This window comes from Amborella trichopoda, chromosome 4 (assembly GCF_054954075.1).
Source record: "Amborella trichopoda isolate Santa Cruz 75 chromosome 4, AtrichopodaSantaCruz75HAP2 v2.0, whole genome shotgun sequence".
Taxonomy (NCBI): domain Eukaryota; kingdom Viridiplantae; phylum Streptophyta; class Magnoliopsida; order Amborellales; family Amborellaceae; genus Amborella; species Amborella trichopoda.
This window is the reverse complement of record NC_142339.1, coordinates 11375378-11381377: the sequence shown is the minus strand read 5'-3', so window position 1 is coordinate 11381377 and position 6000 is coordinate 11375378. Positions and strand designations below refer to the sequence as shown.

Genomic DNA, 6000 nt, shown 5'->3' with positions numbered 1-6000 from the left:
TTAACTTTTATTTTATTCAATTTAGCTCAAATTTGGGGAATCAATATTGGAAATTGGTTTGATAAGGCTGCAGCCCTATCAAAATATTGGAAATTGCGATTCAAGTATTGGAAAATATATACATCGATCATTTCAGCTTGAACGTTATGGTTGGGAAAAAATTAGGATTTTAAGCTCTAAAAATAATGTATATTGTAACAAATTATCTAGGCCATCCATTTTCCCCTAAAAGCAAGTTTTCATAGATTCTCAATATGTGTATCATTTTTTGAGTTTCAAATTTCATTATCGATGTTGAAAATTGATTTTAGATACATCATGGAGATTTATGCTGCCAAAAGTACTTTCTAGATAAGGATTTTAGGTGTGGCTTATCTTGTTTTCATAATACCTAGGCCTTATAGAAACTTCTCTATCACCATCTCACAATATAACCAAAATAAAAATAATAATTAACAAAATATATAAAAATTTTGAAATTTATAGGGGTATTTTTGTCATTGAAATATATTTTTAATAATGTTTTACATGTGTATTATGATAAGAAGCATGGATACTTAAAATTTGAACTTAATCAAATGCATTGAAAATAAGATAGAATTAAAATACACTATTCACTATAAAAAAAAAGTTAGACTTTGGTGTAAAATATAAAATATAGAATTGAAATACATTATTAGATCAAAAAGTAAGATTTTAGTGTAAAATATAGGATATACATGACCATTTTCAAATTTCCAAAAATAGAAACGGATTTTCTGTAACATTCTCTTATCGCAACGTAGTGGCTTCCCATAGGTGTTCCCTTCCCTATGGCTTCTTTGAACTTAGAAGAGCCCATCCATGGAATTCAATAAGAAACATGAGGTCGATGATCCATATACTTTGTAATTGTATTATGAAGGTAATGACCTTTTTTTTGTTGAACCCAGAAATTCAATAATGTCTTCTTCTTTGTTTTTTTTAAAGATGCATATAACATCTAACAAAATGTTCAATGGCGAAAGAGTGACACGGGCTGCTCTCAAACGAATATTATTAACTTGCCCCTCTCTTGAAAGAGGTATATACGGAAAGCATTCCACGTGATCCACCCACATATAGATTTCGTGTGATCCCACTTCTCAGCTGTTCAATTTGAATAGATTGTTAGGATTGCTCATATTACAATGTCACACCAAAACATTATTTGATTTTTAATTAAGAAAATCAAGTTAAATTTGAGGTATCCCATCTTCTTATTGGGCACTTAGCAAAAAATAAAAAAATATTTATTCTACTAAGGTATCCCATCTTCTTATTGGCCACCTAGCAAAAAAATAAAAAAATATTTATGGGGAGAATAAATAACCAGAATGCCTCTAAAGTTTTAAGGGTATTCTAGTATTGTTTTATCTGGGGAAATATTTTTTAATTTATGTTTATCATGTTCACCCCTGTTAGATATATATGTGACCCAAATTTCGCTGCAAAATGATTTATAGAATAAAAATATTACAAATAAAATATTTTAAGCCGTCGGATCAAGATCTGACACTCAAGAGCCAACTTATGGCATTGTGACTCAAGGTATTCCAGCCATCTTCTCAGATCTTACAATTGAGAGCAGAGATCACATATATTTTATATGTGGGTAGGGTCACACTTAAGACTTTCCCTAAAAAATAATCCAAGGACTAAAATACCCTCAATGTAAGGAAAATTGTTTGGTGTGTCCAAGCCCCCACATGTTACTATAAGGACTTGGAGATCTACACTGTCCCCCAAAGTCGGGTCACATAAATAATAGTCCTCCAAAGAAAAAGTAAAATTCAAATATTTTTTCAAAAAAATCTCATTTGTAGTTTTATAAAATCTTTATTTTTAGAGGCTAATATTCTCCTTGTTAAATATTATGTACTCCCTCAAAATTGGGATCAAAGTCTATTTCAAAATTAAATTATTAAGGGGACCACATTTCTACATGAGTTTGTGGACTCAAAGAATATAAAATGGTAAAAAAGAGAGTAAAGAATAAGCATTGCAATATTTTTAAGGGTGTGGTTTGTACAAGGTTGCAACTTTAAATAATCAAAGTAAGGTGCAACACCAAATTTTAGCATAAGATATAATTTGGGTACCGAAAATTCTTAGGATAGTTTAATAATCTATTTTTATTTATATTTGTTAAATTTTGTAAAATAAATTATTAAGAGGACAGCAGTTCTACAAGAGTATGTGGACTCATAAAATATGAAATGGTAGAAAAAGATAATAGAGAATAAGCAATGTAATATTTTTAATGGTGTGGTTTGTATAAGATTGCAACTTTAAAAAATCAAAATATGCTGCAATACCAAATTTTAGTACAAGATATAATTTGGATGAAGAAAATTCTTAGGATAGCTTAATAATCTATTCTCATTTTTAATTCTAAATTTTGGACCCAAAAAATAGTTTAATTCAAGTAGGTCTATAAACACATGAAAATCTTTAAAATAGACGAATCAGATATTGTGTTGCAAGACGCACTATTTTTGGGACGTGAAATTTATTTATTTTTGTTTTTTCAACATATATCACGATGTCGAGATGATCTGTTAAAAACCTTTCAAACTTCAAACCAACCTTGAAATAACTTTTTTTGTTTTTTACACCTATATATCTCGAGGTCGGGATGATAACATAATGAACCTTTCAATTGGTTTGTTTCTCTGATCTGTTGGGCTTTTTAAATCAAGGTCTTTGATAACTCTGTAATGCTTTTGATGTGATCTTCATGTGAAGATGTTTATATTGGATGAATGGTTGTGTCAATGATGATAAAAGGAAACGCTTCTTTCTCAGAAAAACATTCACAGTGGCCGCCTAAGAGCTTTCGCCCCGCCAGGCTTGAGAGCTAATGCTGCCTAACTCTTCCTTGGATGTCTGAGACACTCTCTCTCACAAAATTCAGTCCTACTCCTGTCCTTCTTTAAAGTCTGTGCTTTTTTAGAAGTTATGTCTTCGTTCTCTCTTTTTCTCTCTCTCTCTCTCTCTCAGATCTTCTTGTCCATCTATTTAATGGTCTCTTTTGGTTAATTTTTGTTATCTTATTCTTGCTTATTCTCTCTCGATCTTTCTATGAATTCTTCTTTGCTCTTTTGAAATTTTTAAGATTTTTATGAATTCTTATGTACTGTTTTAACATTTTAGAATATTTTTGCTGGTTGTGATACTCGTTTTAAAGTGAGTATTCCTCTCTGTTATTCCTGGATGTATTTTGACTTTTAATATGTTTTTTTTCATGTTTAAATTGATTTTTTTCAACCGCATTTAAAGTTGATGGTAGGAAAATTTATGTTCAACATCTCTAATGTTCCATAAAATGTATTACAACGTATTACAAGAGATACGGATACCAAGATTTAAAATATTTTTTCTTTTGAGATTATCAATTTTTTTGGCATCAAAATAACCTCTTCAAAGTTTTAATTTGATTTTCTAGGCTTTACTTTAATTGTTTCGGGCCTTTTAACTGAGTTATCCATATAAGGTAGCTCTCTATTTTATTTGGGCCTTTTTTGTTTGTTTCTAATTTCTCAGAAGTATATTAACTTGGCCATGCTATGGAATTAGAAACAAACAAAAAAGGCCCAAATAAAATAGAGAGCTACCTTATTTGGATAACTCAGTTAAAAGGCCCGAAACAATTAAAGTAAAGCCTAGAAAATCGAATTAAAACTTTGAAGAGGTTATTTTGATGCCAAAAATATTGATAATCTCAAAAACTAAAATATTTTAAATCTTGGTATCCGTATCTCTTGTAATACATTGTAATACATTTTATGGAACATTAGAGATGTTGAACATAAATTTTCCTGCCATCAACTTTAAATGCGATTGAAAAAAATCAATTTAAACATGAAAAAAAACATATTAAAAGTCAAAATACATCCAGGAATAACAGAGAGGAATACTCACTCCAAAACGAGTATCACAACCAGCAAAAATATTCTAAAATGTTAAAATAGTACATAAGAATTCATAAAAATCTTAAAAATGTCAAAAGAGCAAAGAAGAATTCATAGAGAGATCGAGAGAGAATAAGCAAGAATAAGATAACAAAAATTAACCAAAAGAGACCATTAAATAGATGGACAAGAAGATCAGAGAGAGAGAGAGAGAGAGAAAAAAAGCGAGAACAAAGACAACTTCTAAAAAAGCACAGACTTTAAAGAAGGACAGGAGTAGGACTGAATTTTGTGAGAGAGAGTGCCTCAGAGATCCAAGGAAGAGTTAGGCAGCATTAGCTCTCAAGCCTGGCGGGGCGAATGCTCTTAGGCGGCCACTGCGAATGTTTTTCTGAGAAAGAAGCGTTTCCTTTTATCATCATTGACACAACCATTCATCCAATATAAACATCTTCACATGAAGATCACATCAAAACCATTACAGAGTTATCAAAGACCTTGATTTAAAAAGCCCAACAGATCAGAGAAACAAACCCATTGAAAGGTTCATTATGTTATCATTCCGACCTCGAGATATATAGGTGTAAAAAACAAAAAAAGTTATTTCAAGGTTGGTTTGAAGTTTGGAAGGTTTTTAACAGATCATCTCGACATCGTGATGTATGTTGAAAAAACAAAAATAAATAAATTTCAAGTCCCAAAAATAGTGCATCTTGCAACACAATATCTGAATCGTCTATTTAAAGATTTTCATGTGTTTATAGACCTATCTGAATTAACCTATTTTTTGGGTCCAAAATTTAGAATTAAAAATGAGAATAGATTATTAAGCTATCCTAAGAATTTTCTTCATCCAAATTATATCTTGTACTAAAATTTGGTATTGCAGCATATTTTGATTTTTTAAAGTTGCAATCTTATACAAACCACACCATTAAAAATATTACATTGCTTATTCTCTATTATCTTTTTCTACCATTTCATATTTTATGAGTCCACATACTCATGTAGAACTGCGGTCCTCTTAATAATTTATTTTACAAAATTTAACAAATATAAATAAAAATAGATTATTAAACTATCCTAAGAATTTTCGGTACCCAAATTATATCTTATACTAAAATTTGGTGTTGCACCTTACTTTGATTATTTAAGGTTGCAACCTTGTACAAACCACACCCTTAAACATATTGCAATGCTTATTCTTTACTCTCTTTTTTACCATTTTATATTCTTTGAGTCCACAAACTCATGTAGAAATGTGGTCCCCTTAATAATTTAATTTTGAAATAGAATTTGATCCTAATTTTGAGGGAGTACATAATATTTAACAAGGAGAATATTAGCCTCTAAAAATAAAGATTTTATAAAACTAGAAACGAGATTTTTTTAAAAAAATATTTGAATTTTACTTTTTCTTTGGAGGACTATTATTTATGTGACCCAATTTTGGGGGACAATGTAGATCTCCAAGTCCTTATAGTAACATGTGGGGGCTTGGACACACCAAACAATTTTCCTTACATTGAGGGTATTTTAGTCCTTGGATTATTTTTTAGGGAAAGTCTTAAGTGTGACCCTACCCACATATAAAATATATGTGATCTCTGCTCTCAATTGTAAGATCTGAGAAGATGGCTGGAATACCTTGAGTCACAATGCCATAAGTTGGCTCTTGAGTGTCAGATCTTGATCCGACGGCTTAAAATATTTTATTTGTAATATTTTTATTCTATAAATCATTTTGCAGCGAAATTTGGGTCACATATATATCTAACAGGGGTGAACATGATAAACATAAATTAAAAAATATTTCCCCAGATAAAACAATACTAGAATACCCTTAAAACTTTAGAGGCATTCTGGTTATTTATTCTCCACATAAATATTTTTTTATTTTTTTGCTAGGTGGCCAATAGGAAGATGGGATACCTTAGTAGAATAAATATTTTTTTATTTTTTGCTAAGTGCCCAATAAGAAGATGGGATACCTCAAATTTAACTTGATTTTCTTAATTAAAAATCAAATAATTTTTTGGTGTGACATTGTAATATGAGCAATCCTAAC

General features: G+C 30.1%; 2 non-coding genes across 2 annotated transcripts; one reads left to right on the top strand and one right to left on the bottom strand.

Moving 5' to 3' along the window:
* Positions 1 to 2790: 2790 nt before the first annotated feature.
* On the top strand, positions 2791 to 2915 carry LOC148782274 (small nucleolar RNA SNORD14). Its single transcript, XR_016055164.1, has one exon. It is a non-coding gene; the product is annotated as a small nucleolar RNA SNORD14 (small nucleolar RNA).
* A 1319-nt stretch (positions 2916 to 4234) lies between these two features.
* On the bottom strand, positions 4235 to 4359 carry LOC148782273 (small nucleolar RNA SNORD14). The gene has a single exon (XR_016055169.1). It is a non-coding gene; the product is annotated as a small nucleolar RNA SNORD14 (small nucleolar RNA).
* Positions 4360 to 6000: the final 1641 nt, after the last annotated feature.